We start from the raw sequence: 20,429 nt of genomic DNA, 5'->3' as shown, positions 1-20,429 counted from the left end.
TGGGTTGGCTAAAAACGTCTCTTTGCTTCAGTCATGTTCACCTCTGTGTATGAGGATAGCGTTCTGTCTATTCATTTGGGGGATTCTTTTTTTTTTTTTAATAGAATTTGTCTGAATCTAGAAACAAGTGTTATTTTATTGAATGTCCCACTTTCAGAGGTACATTGGAGAATAGAAATGTTGCCAAAGCAGTCTGAACACCACTCTCTATCTCCTTTATTTGCACATGCAAGCAGTTTCCACGTTTTAACTTTTTAGAAATGGCGGAAGCTTTTACAAAGTTGATGTTTCATAGAGTCTCTGTGCTTTCTTAGAATTGAGAAAATGAGATAATAAAGTATTTCAGTATTAATAGGGACACTCCTAGGATTAGCTCTTATGAGGGGAATACCAGGGAAGTAATGGGAAGAGGAAGGAACTGATTTGTAATTTGATTGTCTTCTTCATCCCTTTCTTGCCACAAGCTGGTCACGCAGGTGTAGGCTCTGGGCACATCCCTGTTACGGTACTGCACACTGCGTGTTAGCAGTATCTGAGTAACCTGCTTGTCCCTTTGAGGGCATGAACTATCTGTCTTCTCTCTGTGATTCAGTATTACGTAGGTGCCTGACCAATATGTTGAATGGATGCATGTTATGAACGAAACATTATATAATTGCCAAAAGGAATTTTGAAACAACGTGTCCTTCCCTTGATTACTATTAGTTTGAGTCCAGTATATATCATTTTTATCAATTTCTTTGTTGAACCCACAAGCAATTTCAACAGAATATTTAAAAATACCTGTCTCTTCCTCTTCAGCATGCCAGGTGAATTCTGGAGTCATTCATGTCTTGGTCTGTGTTTAATAAGAGGAACATCTACTTTTGTTACATCTAGTTCTCAACATATAGGATATTGTAACACAAATGGATAATTTGTGTCAATAGAATTAAATACTATCATCCCTTGACACTTCTATGGGTTTCCAAGATCCTTCTTCTGATAGTTCATCTGCTAATACCAAAGACAGAATCTCCATTAAGCTTACTAGTAAATCACAAATGGAACCAGTTGAAGCAAAAAGAAAAAAAAAATACTAATTATGCTTTTTCTCCGGAGTGCAAACATGAATGGGATATTAATTATAATTTTCAACATGAGGGCACAAGGGTCAGTTATATATATGTCAAAGTTCAGGCATGCTACGCAGCTGTTTGATAACTGAGGGACCACATCTGTGGAACAGATACACATTTGTGCTGTGATACTGAGTCACCGAGAGGAGCACAAAAAAAGTCAACTGTTAGATTAAAAGCAAAAACCACAATTTGTATTTAATGATTTTGGTATGCCCAGCCCCAGCATTTTTTCTTTAAGAAATATGCATTGGCCAAGGCTGGGCTTTTGTGTTCTGTTGATCAAGTGATGCTCTCTTCAAAGGGGAATTAAATTATAGACCAATCGTGGATAATTTACTTAACCTCTCAATTTCTTTATCCATAAAATGGGGATAAATTAATCTTTATAAAGAATCAATTGAGATAATGCATGGAAACTCTTAGCACAAAACCTGAACATATAATAAGTGTTCAGTATTTGTGTGTATGTGTCCATCTATCTATCAATGTATCTGTCAGCTATCTATGGCTCTACATGTATACATATAAATGTGTTTAAGTATCTATCATCTGTCTCTATATGCCTCTCCATACACAACACACACACAAAGTACATACATTTATTTTATTTTATTGAAGTACTAGTTAATTGGTGCAAGGTGATGAGTGCTTTCATCTTTTGTCTTTATGTGACTAAAAGAATCATTCAGAGAAACGGGGTTTTACCTCTTTCCACCACCTGCTCCCAACATAGATATTAGTCCTCTTTCTTTGTTCTTGAAGAGTGAGTTAACACAGATCTACTGGGTTAGAAAACTCTGCTGACACCGGAAGAGAATAGAGACAAAAGGAGGACTTAGCTGGTTTTTCTCCTAGTCCATCAGTTAGGTAGATTATATTGACTTGTGATTCTTTGGTAATTTGTAATTCATGTTAATATTATTCCTTTTAATCAGTGAGATCTTTTGGTTAACCAAAATGCAGTCAAAATTCTAAAAAGACTATTTTATTGTAGTCAGAAACTATGTTTAAAGAGCTATTTCTTCCAAGAGAGTCAAAATGTTTGCAGTGTGTTTTTATTATAAATGCATTTTTCATTAAAAAAGTGAGAACACTATTACTAATCCTGTAATGGAAAATTATGAAGAAAATAAAAGCGTTCATCATAACACAGTCAGTGTTAAGTTTGTGGTATATTCATTGCCATGTATTCTTTAATTTATGTAGCTTTGATTATAATAAACATGCACTTCTGATTTTTTAAAGAAATGAAACATTGTCCCATAGGTATCTAGTAATCTAATTACTATAACCACAATTTTAAAATAGCTGTCAAATACTTCATTGGGAGAATGTGTGTAAGACTATAAAATATTCGTCATTCTATTAAGGAGAATTAAATTTTACCTTTTTTATTCTAAATCATGTTCCGGTGGGCTTCATTTTCCCTATTTAAGATTATTTCTTTAGGCCAGACTCCCAGAAATGCAATTATAGCATCAGGGAAAAGGGAAAGATTTTATATGGCTCTTGATATATATTTCCAACTTGCTTTTCAAAAGGGTCATATCAATTTATATAGCCACCAGCAGTGGATATAAATGCTAGTTTCTCTATGACCCCCCCCTCCAGTCTTGGGTATTGTAATTACTTTAAGATTTTGATAATAGGAACTGTATCACTGCTGTTTTAATTTGAATTTCTCTGATTACCAGTGAGGTTGGTTATTTTTATATACTTAAACTCTGGGGACATTTTCCTAAGAGAGATCTGCCTTGTGTTTTAACAGTTCAGCTGCCCAGATAACACTCAGAGAGCCATGACTAAAAGTTTTAGTAGGCATTAAACAAAACAACACACATGTGTTTTCAAAGATTGTTTTGTATAATCTCAATATCAGTGTCCTAATGCATCATGCAAAAAATTTCTATTATTCGCTAATATGATCTTAAATCAATACAAGGGAATTGATTTACTTTCCTTATTCCCTATAAGGGAAGTTGTGATCCTTCTTTCTATATATTCCTTCTTTTCATTCTCTAATAAGTAATTTATGTACCTGATACCAAATTTAAAAGGCAAAAAGGCATATGATAAAAGGCAAGAACTGATGTAAGCCATATATATATCCAGCAAGATGTGTTTCCAAACAGCGAACCAAATGTTTAATGGGAATGAATGTTTTAGAGTTGGGAGATATTTACTTTTTAAAATACCAGTGTGAGTGCTATAAGATAATTCTTCCCAAGATCTTGGTACCCTGGTGTGGCAAAACTGCTGATTTTTATCTCTTCAGTTGTCCATCTCATCTATAAGAAGTTATTTCCAACTTTCTTCTACTTTGCTGTCTCTCACTGTAGAGGCTGAAAATTCATTATTTTTCTATCCTAAATCATCTTGAGTCTTCCTTGAGACAAAAGCATGATGAAAGGGATTAGACAAGCCTATTCTTTTTCCCTTTTCTCCCTGCCTGGAGCATACAAGTGATGCCTGGAGCTGTGGCAACCACATCTGATCATGAGGAGAATGTGAGAATAACCAAGACATACCAGTTCTGCCACAGCACCTACTTTCTTCTAGAGCTCTAACTTTAACACCCATAAAAATCACCTGAAGGGTTTTTTTTAAAAACACAAATTGCTGGGCCCCCATCCTAGAATCTCTGGTTCAGTTGCTCTGAGGTGGGATGTTAGAATTTGTGTTTGATAAAGTCTTAAGCATTGCTAATGACTGAGTTCACAGATCATACTTGGAATGGTAAGGTGCTAAACTAATTAAGTAAGAAAATAAAGCCTTATTTTAAGAAGCCACTGCAGTTGGCATTGCTAGCACCTCAAGGAATTATTAACTGATTCACCTGCTAGATCCACTTATTGCTGCTTCATGCACACCATGTATTCTAGAAAGAGATGTAGAGATCAGTCTAATCGAATGCCCATGAAGGTGAGGCAGCATTGGTGAGATGGACAGAAGTAATCAAGAGTCTCTCATGCCTGGAATGTTAGCTTGTCCCTAGTGTCTTCTACCTGCCTCTTTCCTTTTGGGAATTGGTGGGCTATGTGAGAAGAAGAGAACAGTGGAAGGTTTGAAGGTGATTTTTTCAAAACAAAAAGTTAATAGCTACAAACTCATCGCCTACTACTGAATGAGGAAAGTGTTATATAAAAGTGTCCTTGTTCTGAAGCTTGCATCAAATGTTGCAGAGTTTGATGTCCAACAGCAAAATGTTGGATACAACTTGGATGTCTTCTAAAAAATGTTTCCACATCCTCTGTCTCACCTCCTGGTTTGTCTTTGGAACACACAGAGCTTGGTTTCGAAGCCCTTTCTCCAAGGATTAATTGAATCAAGATCAACCCTATCTGGAATGTACATTTAATACTTTGGGATGATGTCAGTAATATATGTAAGAGATTTTTATATTAGATAACTACTCATTAAAAGTCAATCCTTTCCTCCAGGGTTTAAAATAGAAAGTATTCACCTTTTGCAAATGAGGATAGTGAAATTTACTTTAACTCATGCTACAATGAAAACTGGAAGAAAGGGAATTGCTCACAATACAATATAACTCCACCAAATTTGCATAATTTAGGCATAAAATGTAATACCCTGCTCACACTCTTTTGTCTTGAATGAAATTGGTTTTCAAGTAATGTGTGGGGAATCATAACCAGCTTTAACAAAATGGATAATGTCAGAAAGCAAAAGTTCCTATTAGCCCAGGAGGCATTGCTGAAGTGTGAATCCAGTGTACCACATTTTTTAAAAAAAATTTAGTTTTGTGATTTAATGTGAAGGGCTTTGTGGACTTAACTGGAACATTTAGGCCATGTGTGTGTGTTTTTGTTTTGTTTTGTTTTGTTTTGCTTCTGAATGGAGTAATTGGAATACTGAATGGTACCTTAAGATAATCTTTTTTCTAGATTTCTTAAAATCATTGGGGGATCATTATTCTAAGAATATTAAGATTATGACTTAAATTCCTGTAACTCCTTTTTTTCCAAAAGTATAGAATTCTTCTTGTAAATTAGTATTTCAAAAAGATTTTCAGTAATGTAGAGTGAAGCTGTGGAGGAGTTCCACTAAACAGACAGTGAAACTGAGGTTCAGAAGAGCCATGTGCATTGCCCAAAGCCAAATGTTGAAGTTTTACTAGAATTTAAGAGCAGAGAAGCTCTGAAGCATGTCCTACGAATTTGATCTTTCATCAATAAAGATAGTGTAAAAACCCAGAGAATCACTCACCAACAGCATTGGTCTCAGAGCATTTTCTTTTGTATGAAGTTAAAAGTTGCCACTTTCTGTTCTCTTGCCAGCTATGGATTTGACCCTCCCTTTTTTGGTCTTTAAAATGGGGATGATAGCATATTCCTTCTGAGATTTTAACAGAGAAGATAGTAAAAATGCCATTACTGTCTTACGTACCTTTCTGTTGCAGAAACACATAGTTTTTGACGCTAGCTCTCTTCAGACTTGAGTGTCGGTCAGAATTCCTTGGAGGCTCTCTTAAAACATGGTCCCAGAACTTTTGACTCCATGAGCGTGAATGGGGTCCCCAAATTAGAATTTTTTTTATTTTTAAATTTTATTTATTTTTTTAAAAGATTTTATTTATTTATTTGACAGAGATCACGAGTAGGCAGAAAGGCAGGCAGAGAGAGAGAGGGAAGCAGGTTCCCTGCTGAGCAGAAAGCCTGATGCGGGGCTCAATTTCAGGACCCCAGGATCATGACCTGAGCCAAAGACAGAGGCTTTAACCCACTGAGCCACCCAGGTGCCCCTAGAATTTTTTTTTTAAAGATTTTATTTATTTATTGGACAGAGAGATCACAAGTAGGCAGAGATGCAGGCAGAAAGAGAGGGAGAAGCAGGCTCCCCGCTGAGCAGAGAGCCTGATGCAGGGCTTGATCGCAGGACCTTGAGATCATGACCCAAGCCGAAGGCAGAGGCCTAACCCACTGAGCCACCCAGGCGCCCCCCCCAAATTAGAATTTTTAAGAAGTTCTCAAGTACTGTGCTTTGAGAACCACTGTCCTATTCTCCATTTTTCTCTTTTTGTTAGGTACGATAATGTTTTCCTTTAGAACGAAGCAACAGCCACAGACCTCGATGTCCCAGGATTTCTTGCAACGGTGGGGGCCGTAGAACCAGTGACACAGATACAGCCTCTGTAGAGCAGGGATTCCAGGAGGCTACTGCTCAGCATACATCTGCCTTTTTGCCATTTGCTCTTCCCTCTTTGCGTTTCTTCTAGCCTGGAAGGGGTATTCTAGGCAGAAAGTGGAGCAGCTGTGTTGTATGCAGGGAAGGGAAACAGGAATACTGACACACAGTTCTCAAGTGGCTGCAGTTGTCCTTTAGTGCTTACCTCCAGACTTCCGGTTTGTGAGACAGAATGGCTATGTGGTTACCAATATGGCGGTTCTCCACTGGCTTGTTTCTCACACACACACACACAAACCTTTTGGACCGTCTATTTAATAAAAGTAGAGGCAAAAGGAAAAGAGTGATTGGCATTTATTTTAAATGATGTATACATCCTGTGCCCCAAAGTTCTTTGAGGGCAGTGGGTGGCTGTGACATGCAGAACAGATGCCTCCCTGGCCCGTTGTATTGACAGGCCGTGTTGTGCTGGAGCGTCAGCCTCTGAGAGGTAGTTAAGACAAATGACATCTCCTTACCTTTTACCCCTAGAGACCACAGTGTCATTCTGCAGCCTGAAAGGCCATTTGTAAAGCTCAGAGTTGCCTTTAGCTATTAAAAAAGAACAAAAATCAAAAGCTAAGCTCTTTCTCCAAGGAAAAGACATGACTTTGGATGGTCTCTGTGCTCTCCTGTGATTCCCAAACACTTACTCTGCACATGAGAGAGACTATGCCTCTCCTGGCATTCAGCCTACAAGGACTTTACTTGTCTTCCCCTTGCGTATTATCTTACTGTTTCTACCCTACCTTTTGTTCCATGTGTTTTGAGACAAGAATGGGAACAGCTCATACTGATGAGTGTAAGGGTTAAGTCACACACACAAGAATGGATTTTGCTTTATGAGCAGCTCATAAAAAGAGATAAGTTGTTATTTGCTTTTTATGCATGTAGGAAAAGGGAGCATGAGCTAATAGTACTTTCTGTAGAGGAGCCAGAAGAAATTCAGCATGTATACGAATTTAATGCAAAATACAAACCCAAATGTAAATATTAGTTTCCCTCCAGATTTTCAAGACTTTCGAAAAAAAGAAAAACAAAAACAAAAACAAAAACAGAAGATTTCCTTCACTTGTAGTTCTGCTGATAGAAGCCATCCTTCCACTCTTGAAAAGGGAATGGTATTAAAAATAGAATATATACATTTTGAACTTGGTATTTAAAATTAAGAGCAGAAGCTTATCTTTGGTTTGAACATGGCATGTAGTGTATTGCACATTTTGGAGTACTATTTGTTCTTATGAATGTGATCCAAATCCCTTATTTTAAAGAAAAATGAAAGAACTGATTCTTCTTTTGTAATTCAGCACAACAAAAAATTCCCCTTTATCCAGTGTGTACTCGACTATAAATTTCCTTTTAAATCAAGATTACACTTACATGATGAAAATAATGAGAGGAAATTGTAGATAATAATAAATAAGTTTTACCCTATCTTCTCTGTAAAATACTTTACAGCAGCATGCACACAGCTTTTCCCTTTACAAAAACAAGATGCTGGGAGCATAGAAGAGATACCATTCAAGAAATTAGTGATTGGAATGAGTCTTTTTAACTCTTTAAAAATAACAATAACCATTAATATCTATTGAACACTCACCATATACCTGGTACTTTATACATTTTAATGCACTTAATAATGATAACATTTTCAAGAAAATTCTCTCATTATTTCCATTTCTCATATGAGGGAATTGGGACTTAAAGGAAAGTGGCTCTTACTGCCCTCTCTTTTGGATGGAGGCTCAGAATTTAGCTTGGGCTAGTGTTCTTGAACCTCTGCACTTAACTTAGTAGTGTATCACTTAGCATCTGCTGCGTTGAGTTTCCCCAAAACCTAGAGGCTTAAAACAGATATTAACTCAGCTCACAATTCTGTGGGTCAACCATATGGACCGGGAAGACCTGGCTGGGGGAAGTGGGAGGAAGCACAGGCAGGCCTGATGACAGAGCTGAGGTCAGAAGCTTCATTTCTCCACTCATAACATTCCAAGGAAACCTCTGTTTGCTTGACTAAGCAGATGTCTCGTGTGATACCTTAAGGAAGGAACCACACCTGAGCTGTGTGACCTTTGGCAGGTGACACCCAAGGACATCCCTAGATGTGGATGGGCGGAGAGCATAGAGGTGGAATAAAAACACAAAGACAAGATACTCTTAGGGAGTGTGGTATTTAAAATTCATTCACTGACTTGATTGTGTGCCGACCTCTATCCAAGCAGTGCTGTTGTTGGTAGAGAATACCCAGATGTGGTCTTCTGACATTTGGGGGCTTGTAATCTTGGAGAAGTTCTGAGCCAGTAAACACTTTTACCAATTACCACTTGTGGTACATGTTAGGCATGAAATAAAGTAATAAGATAGAAACTAATTAGAGGAGGGTCTATTTAGGTAAGTTGGCCTGGAGAGAGATTTTGGAAAGGTGATAATGAAGCTGACATCTGAATGTTAAGAAGAACACTGCCATACAAAAAAAGGGGGAGCAGATGTGGGGATGGACGTGTGTGTGTGTGTGTGTGTGTGTGTGTGTGTGTCTAAATAGCAAATACTGTATTTAGTGCAAACCTAAGGTAAATGTGCAAATATGAAAGTTATAGGTACAGGTTTTCATGTTCATTCCTAGTGATGAGACTTCCCTGTAGCTCTTCTCATTTCTTTAAATGTTCCCTAAAGCATCTCATAATCATGGAAGGAATTCTACCCAGCTGCTACTCTGTAAAGATAAGGAGGGGTGCTCACTGTAGGTGGAGTGTAAGAGCAGCAGATGGGGAGTAAGATTTGTCTCCTCATCTTGGCTTTGACCCTAATTCACTATGTGTCCTTGGCAAGGGCATTCCGCCTACCAGAATTTAGTTGCCTCATTTGTAAAAAGAGTGAGCCCATCTAGGTCACAGTGATGTCAATTCTGACTGGTGGGTAAGTGTTCTGTGGGAAGAGGAGTTTGAGGCCCTTTATGATCTCTGTGGGCAAGAATTCTGTAATTGATTAGGGATGTCTGCCATGGAATTAGGAGGTAGTGTTGTGTGTGTGGTGTATTTGTCATTTCCTGATGAACCTTCCATTTTCCAGCACAGTGTTTTCTATGGCTTTTAGCTAATTGGGAAAATGGTGCAGCTTTCCAGTTATTTTGTTCTGATATTTAAAAATGTAGCGGTAATTGAAAACAATCAAGGAGGGGGCTAAATACATCAAAACAGTACTCTGCACACTTGTATCCAAGGGTTCAAACACAGCAAATCGTGCATGGGAGGGAAGTGGATTTGCACTTCTCTCATTTGTAATATTATTAGTGTGATTAATATACAAAGACCAGTATTTCCTGAAATTCATAATTTGCCCTATTCCTCCATGAGCTTTGTGTTTCCCAGAATAATCATGCTGATCCATTTCCTTAAAAATGGACTGAATGCTTAAGTGCTCATTTTGCAAGGACCGCAGCATAATTGGACACAGTGGGGAAACATCAGAGAAGCGGTTTGCTTCCTAAGGAGAGGAGAATGTGGTGTGAGTCGCAGCCGGATGGAACGTCACTCCAGGAGGGACCCCATCTCTGCACTGTGTCACTGTGCAGAATGCTTAAAGTCTATTTATGGAATTAGGGCTCGGGGACAAGGGCTAATTCTCAGCTGAATGGAGGGCTTCCCTGGGTTATAAAATGCATGCTCCTTTGAATAATGGGACTGAATGGGAGTAGAATGTTTCAGCATTTTTTCCCCCAACATGATAGCTCTCGGCGATACTAGTGATTTTACAACTGGATTTCATCTTCATAAAATTCTGGCCTGTATGATCGTCTTTCCCCCCACCTTGCCTCTTAAGTAGCCACTTTCAAAGCATCTCTCTCTTACCTTTGAGACTGGCTCTCTTGTTATACAGGTGTCCATACCTATAGTCTTAGCTTTAGAAACTAGAACAAAGGACGGAGATCAGAGTCCTTAAGTTAAAACACATTGGAGGGTCATGCTCTACTATGTGCCTGTGTATTTCTGTGTTTCCCTCAAGCCTCTTCTCTCTCCTATTCTAAAACAGTTCATTAATGCAGTGACCTTGGGGTCTTGGTCAGAGTTGCTTTCCTGGAATATCTGGGATCAACCTGTAAGATGTTAGCAGTGCTAATTATGGCACAGCACTCCTTCATATTTGACATCCACAACTCTTCTGAGTTGAGGACAGTATCAATGCCCTTTCCAGCAATCAGGCTTTGGAAAATCTCAATTTGATCAGGGCAGTCATGCTGCACAAACCCAAGGGGTGCCATTCCCATTGAATTCTGTGTAGCCTGCTTAGCATGTGGGACGCTGATGGAGACCTCCCAGGGAAATATATATAGTTTACTAAGGTGGGAGAGAAGGGGAAGACGGAAAAAGATGAAATGTGGGCCAGGTGACGAAGTATGTCATGTATCACGATTGAGTCTGGATTTCAAACTGAGTTCAGCTGACATCAGTGACGGTTAAGCAAGGCCCTTGGAGTCACAGCTTAGAGGGTTAAGTAGGTGAAGGCCGAAGCCAGAGGGAAGACAAGAGAAATATTGAGGTAAAACCTTCTTTCTGTTGACTTCCCTCAGTTCCATGGTTGGCACCGCCCTGGGCCAAACCACCCTCTTCCCTTGTGTGGACAGTTACCGTAAGCACCTGACGAATGCCTGCTCCGCCTGTCCCGAGTCCTCCACACTGCTACCGGCATAATTTGGTCATGTTACCCTGAATGCGACCCCTCAGGGGTCAGGAGTTTGCATTGCTCTTGAGCAGGAGACACAATGTCCTACTGTGACCAGCACAGCCTTTCAAGAGTCACTGGGCCCCAAACTCACCACCACCTTGACCTTCACTTCTGTCCCTTTGCCCTGTTCTCATCCCCTACCTGTTGTTTGCTCTCACAGAACTTTTCGAAACCCTTTCATTCCCCCACTGCCTTCACCATAAACTTGCTTAGCCTGGTTCATCGCTATTTACTGCTCCCTGGTCCTGCTCAGTACCGCTTCACGGGGGAAACTCTTCCCCTCCTGTCCGCTACCTATCATGGTACCAGCTCTGTCTCCTTTCTAGAATTCATCTCAGTTGGACATTTATGTTTATTTATATGAATCTTTGATTGTCATCTTTCTTTCCTGCAGAACTGTAAGCTTTATGAGGGCGAGCGTTATTTTTCTCAGCTGGTCACGTATCCTCCTCCTCACTTAGTACATTGTCTTATAAATAATAACATTCAGAAATACTTCTGAGTGAACAGATTAGGGACAGTGGGGATCTGGGTGGGTAAAGGCATCAAGACAAAGACCAGAAAAATGGGATGGATTTGTGGGACTGGTAGTTTCTATTTCCTAAATGATACAGAGAGCAATCTCGTTTTAACCTGCGTGACTGAGTAGACGGTGGCATCCACAGCGTTCTGTTTTATCTCTAAACAAATGCAGGGGGTCCAGCATATAAATGCAAACTGAGCAACTGATCCAGAGAATTCCTCCACAACATGAAATGTCCAGCCCATGCTTTGTATTTACTTTCTTTCTGTTTGATCCTTAAGGATGGGAGTCATTAAAATCTTACCGGCAAGGGTGTTTTTATTATAAGCATATCTTCATATAGATTTTCTTAAGTATTCTCTCTTTGTTATCTTGCAAACGCAGAAGGGTGTTGTTTTGAGAGGTGAAATGCATGAAATTTTGGTGTTAGGAGATGGAAGTGCACCTTACTTACCCCTCCTGAAAGAGGTTGGTGAGAAAGAGCATGGGCAATGCTGGGTCCTTATGTGGCCAGGCCTGACCCATGTAGTTCAACAGCATTGGCTAGGTAGCCTGGGAGCAGGTCCCCAAACCCATTTTCATCAGTGGTAAACGCAGGATGAAAATACTTGGTTTATAGGGTTGTTGGGAATTAGAAATATCTGTAAAGGGCCTGACACTTAGAAGTCATCAAAATATTACCCTCACATTGATGGCATTAGGTCTGTACCAAACTTCAGTTGTAGTGTATGTATGGCAAGTCATCTCAGAATGAAGGCTTTAACTTTCTTGGAAACTAAATTTATCCCCTTTGAAACTCCCTCCTTCTGGCTTGCTCTTAATCCAGGAACCCACATTATATTACAAGTACCTAGCAGCACATTTCACTACATGTTAATTGCCTTCCTTTCTGATGTTGGAGCATTTAAATAGTGACTCACCTCACAGGATGCCTCCTGGCATGGTGAAAATCGCCAGAAGATAAAAGAAAAGATTTTACTGAGCTTTGTTTTGATTTCTCCATATTTCCAATTTTTATCCATAGCTTTCAAGACTCACATCAAGTGTTTCTAAGTATATATTAGAGGTTCTCATCCCTGACTTCAAATTAGAATCAAGTGGGGAGAGTTTTAAGAACTGTCAAAACTTGGCCCCACTCTACACCAATTAAATCAGAGTCCCAGGAGTTTTATGCTCAGACATCCTTATTTTTCAAAAGCTCCCCAGGTGGGTGATTCTAATATGTAATTGAGGGTGAGAACCCCTGATGTAAATAAAGCTTATCTTTTTTTAAAATTTAATTTAATTTAGGTTTTGTTTTAGAGAGAGCAAGAGAGAGAGAGCACGGCGGGGGTAGGGCACAGCAGGATAGAGGGGCTCTCAAGCAGGCTCCATGAGGGGCTTGATCTCATGACCCTGAAATCACAACCCAAGTCAAAATCAAGAGTTAGAAGCTCAACTGACTGAACCCCCCAGGTGCCCCTAAATAATGCTCACCTTGTATTTTGCTTTGATCTTCAATCTACCCTAGTAAACTTAAGATCCTTCCTAAGGTCTGTACCAGGGTAATTTCTCTGGATATCCCAGAGTGCCTAGCACAGTACCGTTGGGAGAGTACACACTCAAGAAATGCCTGTCATGTAAGTGAAACATTGACAGTGAACACCTGTCACATGACAGAAAGATTTACGGAGTTCACCTGTTCAGGATAAACAACTCTTCTCTTCCTCCTGACTCTTACAAATTTCTCTTTTTGTAAATTTGAATGACATTTTTCTATTTGTAATAAAACTATGTAGTTGGACTCTTTATATGGGCATGGATTGTCTCTGAGCCTATTGGGATAGTCCTGTAGCTTATCTTGAACCCATGACTCCCCAAATGTCCATGGATGACACTGATGAATGAATGAGGAAGATGTGGTGTTTGTCCACACACACACACACACACACACACACACACACACAGGAATATTACTCAGCCATAAAAAAAGAAGGAAATCTTGCCATTTGCAGTGATGTGGCTAGAGCTAGAGAGTGTTATGCTAAGTGGGAAAAAATCAGAGAAAGACAAATACCATATGATTTCACTCATGTGCAATTTAGGAAACAGAACAAATGAACAAAGGTTAAAAAATAGAGACAAACCAAGAGACAGGGTGGGGGAAGTGTTAAGTAGGTGATGGGGATGAAGGAGCACACTCGTGATGAGTCCCAGTGTCAAATTAAGTGTTAAATCACTATACTGTACACCCGAAACTAGTATTACATGTGTGTAAACTGGAATTTAAATAAAAAGTAAGGGGGAAAAAAGGAAAAAAAAAAAAACAGAATGATTGGCTCCCACCTCTTGTTGGGCTCCAGCCCTGTACCGGGGTTGAGGAGAACCATCTGAACTCCAAGTCACTTTATCTAGGACATTGGCGCGAACTTCCCTCTTCTTGCCTCCTGTCCGCTCTAGACCCTCACTTAAACATGAAGGCTTGAACCCACCCTTTGGCACACCTTTCAAACTTTCCAGGATCTCATACTTTGGGGATATAAACTTCTACTAAAACTTCAGTCTAGACCTTCCCCCAAGGCAAGCTTAGCTAGACCCCCTGAAGTTGCCCTTAATTGCTGTTGACTTTATTTGTTGTGATTATTTTTTTTCCCTCTAAAAAAATGCCATTGCAGTAGGGAGGGGTTTTATATTCCTAGACCATCAGGGTCCCAGGGTACACAGAACTCGATCTCATTTGGACCTTGGTCAAACTCCAGCTCTTTCTTGACTAACCTGAGTTTTACAGTCAGAAACATACAAAATTATGCATTTTCTCCTTTCTCATTTTACTTGGGTGCTGTAGGATCCCAGTGACCTCTATGTGGTCATTGTACTCAGTGACTTCACACATACTTTGGCTTCTAACTCACTCTGGTGCCTTTCCCTCCAGTACAATAAGTGCTCCTTCTGACCACCTCCTCTGATCAATACTTCCCATTCCACGGTGAGGTGTATTGATGTAAATGTACACACGACACCTTTCATACTATTCTGTTTGTCCTCCTGGGAAACAAAAGCAAATCTCAATAGCCTTTGTACAAACAATTAATGAAGAGAGATCCCAGTACCCCATCTCCACTGGGACAGATAAAAGGAAATAAGCAAAATAAGGAAATCTCCATTCAGACTGGGTACTACTGGGGTGTCTAATGAAGCCATGTCCATTTTTTAAAAAGTGCATTTAGCTTACGGACTGCTGGAATAATGCCTTGCTGTCCACATGGGTGGCAGACTTTTGAAATGCGGAAGATCAAACATACTGTGGCGAGCACCGAACATCACTTTACAAGTGTGCCCATGGTCGTTAATAAATTGTCAGAAATAATGAGACAGCGGCCAAGAACAAAAGCTATAAATAGCAAAAAACTAAAATAAAATCAGACATGGCTGCCGTGGATCCTTCTGAAAGATAATTTTCCTTAAAAGTAACTTCTGTGAGCCACAGAGAGCTCTTCGATGGTAAGACCTGCACTCCTTGCTCCCGAAGAGAGCAGCCAGGGAGTTAGAACGCTCCCGAAGACAGGGAGTTAGACAGGCTGTAGCTACAGGGTGGCCATTACATTAAGTAATTTAATGAACACTGATACTGAGGAAATAAATCAAATGCAAACAATCAACACCAATCAAGGAAGTTGAGCATTTTAGGCACTTAAAATGTATTAAATGAGTGTTTCAATCACAGTGGGTACTTTTTCACAAACTCTCTTAATCAGCTAGCATCGTTTTTGACAAAGTGGCCCATGCATGTAAATATGGTGATCTGAAAAAAAACCCAATGGTCCATTCACACATGAACACTGTTAGGAATGGAAATTCTGCTGAGGGTTTTCACAGGTAGAGTAAACAACAGTAGATGCATTGGGAAAGGTTCATGAAAGTCAGTTAAAAAAAAAAAAAGACATTCATATTTTGAATGTGGTGAAAAAATAATTTCAAACATAGAATAAAATTTAAAATTTGTAGTCTAATTATAGGCAGCCAGTTCACCTCCCAGAGGCGATCATTTTTGTTTTTTAATGTATCGTCCATAAATTTCTATTCATGTTTAAGTGCTTATGTAGGCATTTCTGTTTGTATATTTATTATGTTTATCTCTATTATATGCATGTATAATTATCAATATTGTAGTATTTATAAGTACGTAAATCATATGGCATACATGTTTACATATGATTTATGTAGTCATATGTATATATCATTTATTCATAATCCATAATTTGGCACCTTGTTTTTGGTATATAATCATATACATCTTCCTATATCAGCCTGTATAGGTGTTTTGCATTCTGCTTAGTTGCAGAGTATTTTATTGCCTGAATCTGTTTATGTAACCATTCCCTTGTAAGGCATTTAGATTATGTCCAGTTAGGGAAACTATAGTTTTTTGAACACATACAAATACACACACACACACACACACACATTTGAACATACAGTTGGAATAATTTGGGATTTTAAAAGACAAAATACTTGAATTCCAAGTATGTATTCTAAGTTTCCAAGTGTCCACACACACATACACACACACTCCTACTTTTCCACTTTACATGTACTATGTTATCTAATTCTCATTTGAGTATTAGTATTATATCTGTATTGCAGACTATGAAACCGAGGAACAGAGAGGTTAAACAATTTGCAAGAAGTCACAGAGATAATAAACACATGACTCTTCCTCTGAACCCAAGTCTCCTTTTCATTTTGACTTTAATCATATTTAATCACTGCTCTGCAGTTTGAGTTTCTGACCAGTATTAAAACTATCAGTCATAATTGTATATACGTCAAAGAATGTGTGTATCTTGAAATGCTAGGGAAAATGTTTTTGTTTTGTTTTCTCCCTCACCAGAGAAAAATCCAAGTTCATTTTTTTTCCCAATCAAAAGGGATGTCTGAATTGTAAGAGTTACCATACTATCAGTGTCAGCAGAGAGTAAAGGTAGATATTCCTACTCTGTAATGGATTTATGACACTTTTATTAGTAGCTATCCTTAGAGAAATTTATATATGTATTTATAATGTATATTTATATATTTATATTCATATATATTTATACTTATATATTTATATTCACATATATGTGTGTGTGTGTGTGTGTATATATATATATATATATATATTCATTCATTCATTCATTCCTGGGAGGAAGCTTTTCATTTGAAAATATCAAATGAATTAGTAGTGTTCTGTTTGTCCTTACATTTTCACTGCAAGTCTTCACATCTTTGAAGAGATTTAGTTCTTTACACTTTCCGGGGACTTTAGTTGACTTGGGAGCAATAAAAATATTTTTTTTTTTTTAAAGATTTTATTTATTTACTTGACAGAGAGATCACAAGCAGGCAGAGAGAGAGGAGGAAGCAGGCAGAGAGAGAGGAGGAAGCAGGCTCCCCTAGAGAGCAGAGAGCCCGATGCGGGGCTCGATCCCAGGACTCTGAGATCATGACCCGAGCCGAAGGCAGCGGCTTAACCCACTGAGCCACCCAGGTGCCCAATAAAAATATTTTTATTCTTGAAATCCCAAGTGCTCTTGGAGGTCTGGGAAAACATATTTGAAGGTTCTTCCAATAACACTGGCTGTAGGTGCCTTTACATGAGGGGACTGCTGTTTAACCTTACGGATTACAACTGCATTTGCTTTCCCACGGCAACTTTCTCCCCTTCCCATCTCCCAAGCAAGGTGACTGCTCAGCAGTCTTCTCTTCTTCAGCAGGTAGGAGCCTGTCTCTTCCTTTCCTTGTGGGGTTGGCTGGGCAGACCCACCTGATTCAAAAGTGACACATAACTCAGGCCTGACCAGTCAAGGCATCCCAAATACTGAGGTCAGTGAATGGCTCAAGGATGACTATCTGGTCCAGTGGAGGCCTGTTAAACTCAATTAGAAATTGCTGGGGGAAATAGCGCCTTGATTCACCAGGTTAGGAGTTGTGAGTATAGGAGCTTGGAATGGCTGTGGCCTCCACAGTGGGAGATCCTGCTGAATATGAGAGACAATACAGAGAAAAGCAGATCCAAGAGAAGGAGGGAGGACAAGGCTGGGTGACCCTGTACAAACACCTGTGTTGGAGCTTGTCTCTATAACTGGATGTTTCAGTTGTATAAGCTAGTAAACGCCTTCACTGCCCACCCTGCCAATGCAGTCTGAGTTAGGTTTTCTTGTCCTTTCTCTTTTGGAGGCCTGACTTCCACAACCTTCTCCCATATAGTTAGCAGTGTTTCCATATATCTAGTCATCTAGTCAAAATTTTTTACTTTTTAATTTAAAAAAATAAAATCTGTTACCTGACCATCCCTCCTGATCTACACCCCTCTACATTCAAAATTATTTTACCAGAATTCTACTTTGGTTATGTCCCACCTTCTATCAAAAAATGTTGGTGGCCTGTTGTTTTCTGCAGAATGAAATCTTTGTATTTTAGTTTGGTATTTAAGGCCCGCAGGTTCCTCTAGTCAACCCAGCCTCCACATCCTGGTGCTTGCACTCACTTCATGCAGTCTTTGTTCCAAGGAGATCAGAGACTCCACTCTCTCCTGCAAGACGGCCTGTATCTTCATAACTTTTTGCCTTCGTTATGCTGTTTCCTCCTTCAGGAGTCTGCCTTGGCACAGCGCTGTATCCTCTGGTTAAGTGAATGCTCTGCTTTTGGAAGTTCTGGAGCCTTGACTGTCTCTGACAGTATGATATTTATTATATTTGATCAGAGGTAGTTATTCATATATGTTCCTCTTACTCTTGTTTGAGGGTTTCTTGGTAGCAACCTTCTTCATTTTTGGGTCCCTGGGGTACCTAACATTGCTGAATCAGAGCAGGAGCTAATGCATGTGAATAAAGTCACAAATAAATGAATGATTGAATGAATACTGCACTTTTACTTTCTGGGTTCATGAATATAAACAGAAATGATTGCTTTACTCTTTTACTTTTTTGTACTGTCTTCTAGGTTTTCACTCTTGCAAAAAAAAAAAAAAGGGTTTTTTTTGACAGCTGTCATGAGGATTCTTTTAATGCAGTCTGGCACTAAATACCTTGCCAGATACATTTTCCTTGAGGACATTGATAATGGCTTTTTATGGTTAAGATCCCTCTAAGGCTATGTACATGCATCAATGATTTCATTTTTCATTTATCTATTCATTGACTTTTATTAAGCACTTCAAAGAGCCCGGACCCTGGGCCAGGTGACAGCAGACCCAAGACAGTGAAAGCATACTTTCTACCTCTAGGGATACCACAGTCTTCATCCTAACACCTATCAGCCTTTATAGCTGGATCTCTTTATTGCCCTGCACACACACACATAATAATCATGATTTATGAATAACTTTCTTTCTGCCTTATGTACACCCTTGATGGCTCTCCTAACAACTCTGAGAAGTATCAGAATCCTTATTTTATGGAGGAGGAAATAGAAGCTCAGAGAGCTGAAGTGACCTGACCAACCACTTAGAGCTACTCACAGTGGAACTGCCATTTGAACCATCATTTACTGATGCCAAAGCCACTATGCCATAATGCCTTTCCATGGGCATGTCCTTCTTTCAGCAAGATCTCTTGGGATATGGAACATCTCTTGCTGATTTTCATATCAAAATTTTAAGCTCCCTCAAGCCCACTGAAATGCTTATTGCAACAAGAATATTCAGCTTGATCTACCTCCTTGCTAACTTCTTTTTTGCTGAAAAATTTTAGCTTTCTTAGAAGTCCATGTCCATACTCACATTTTTGGTATCTGTATTATTAGAATATTTTGGTTGCAAGTAATGGAAACACAATTCATACCACTTTTAACAGAATGGAATAACAAACAAACAAATGATCATAGCATATATATTAGATAATGGAATTGGGGAGATTTTTGTGTTAGGCTACAAAGCTGAATAAATTACAGTAGGAGTGGGAGTATTGGAGACTGGACTCAAGCTTTTGTGACTGGAACCAATGACTGAGAACTGTGAGGACATTTTCCTTTTTTGCACTCACCCTGCATCTCCACTTCTCTCTACCTCTTGCTGGGTTGGCAGCTTCTCCTGCTAAAGATGAGCTTCCTCTAAGCCTCCAAAGAAGAATGCACAGGCAAATCCAAGATTCTTTTCTTTTGAACATCATGATCTTTGTCTTCCCCCAGAAGAATGGGGCTTTTTTCCTTTTCAGCTGTAGCAGAAAAATCTCTGAGAAGAACCTCAGTTGGCTTAGCTTTGAACTCACCGTTCACCCAGTCTTTCAGTCTGTCAGGAAGAATGCTACTGTACTTGGAAAGTCTGTGGTAACACCATTGATTGGAGTAGTAACTGGCTGAAGGAAAGAGGGATGATTCCACCAAAAGAGAGGGCATGAGTAAATGTGTCATGAAGTCAAGTATTAAATGACAGTCAACCCTAGAAGGTGGAGTGGGGATTGTGCTAGTATAATTATGTGGACCATCTGTAGAGGGCATTTGTCTGGTACTATCTCAGTTTATGTCTCTTCTGGAATTGTACAGAATATAGCATTTGTCATTCTTAAAAATATCAGGTTTACATGATAAGTGATATGGCCACTCTAACAATCAGATATAATATTTGAAATTATGATGGGCTTGAGGAATTCAGAATGGCCTTCCTCCCTTGCTTCTAAGATCATTCTAGGTATGCAGTAGCCATAGGGTCTTTAACTGATTGGGAAATAACTTGGGAGAGTGGACCAAGCATTGGTCTCAAATCAGATAGTCACTTCTCTAGTCCTGACTTTGCTGGTGATCACTTGTGTGATTTGGAGCCCATCATAACATCTGTCTGAGACTCACCTGTAAAATGGCTGAAGTAGTAAGAAGTCCTATTTCCCTCACCAAAGCATTAGGGAAAGGCATTTAGCTGATGC

Source organism: Enhydra lutris, unplaced genomic scaffold (genome assembly GCF_002288905.1).
Source record: "Enhydra lutris kenyoni isolate GAN:26980312 unplaced genomic scaffold, ASM228890v2 scaffoldscaffold45, whole genome shotgun sequence".
Taxonomy (NCBI): domain Eukaryota; kingdom Metazoa; phylum Chordata; class Mammalia; order Carnivora; family Mustelidae; genus Enhydra; species Enhydra lutris.
The sequence above is the reverse complement of the archived record's forward strand: the minus strand, read 5'-3'. Positions refer to the sequence as shown.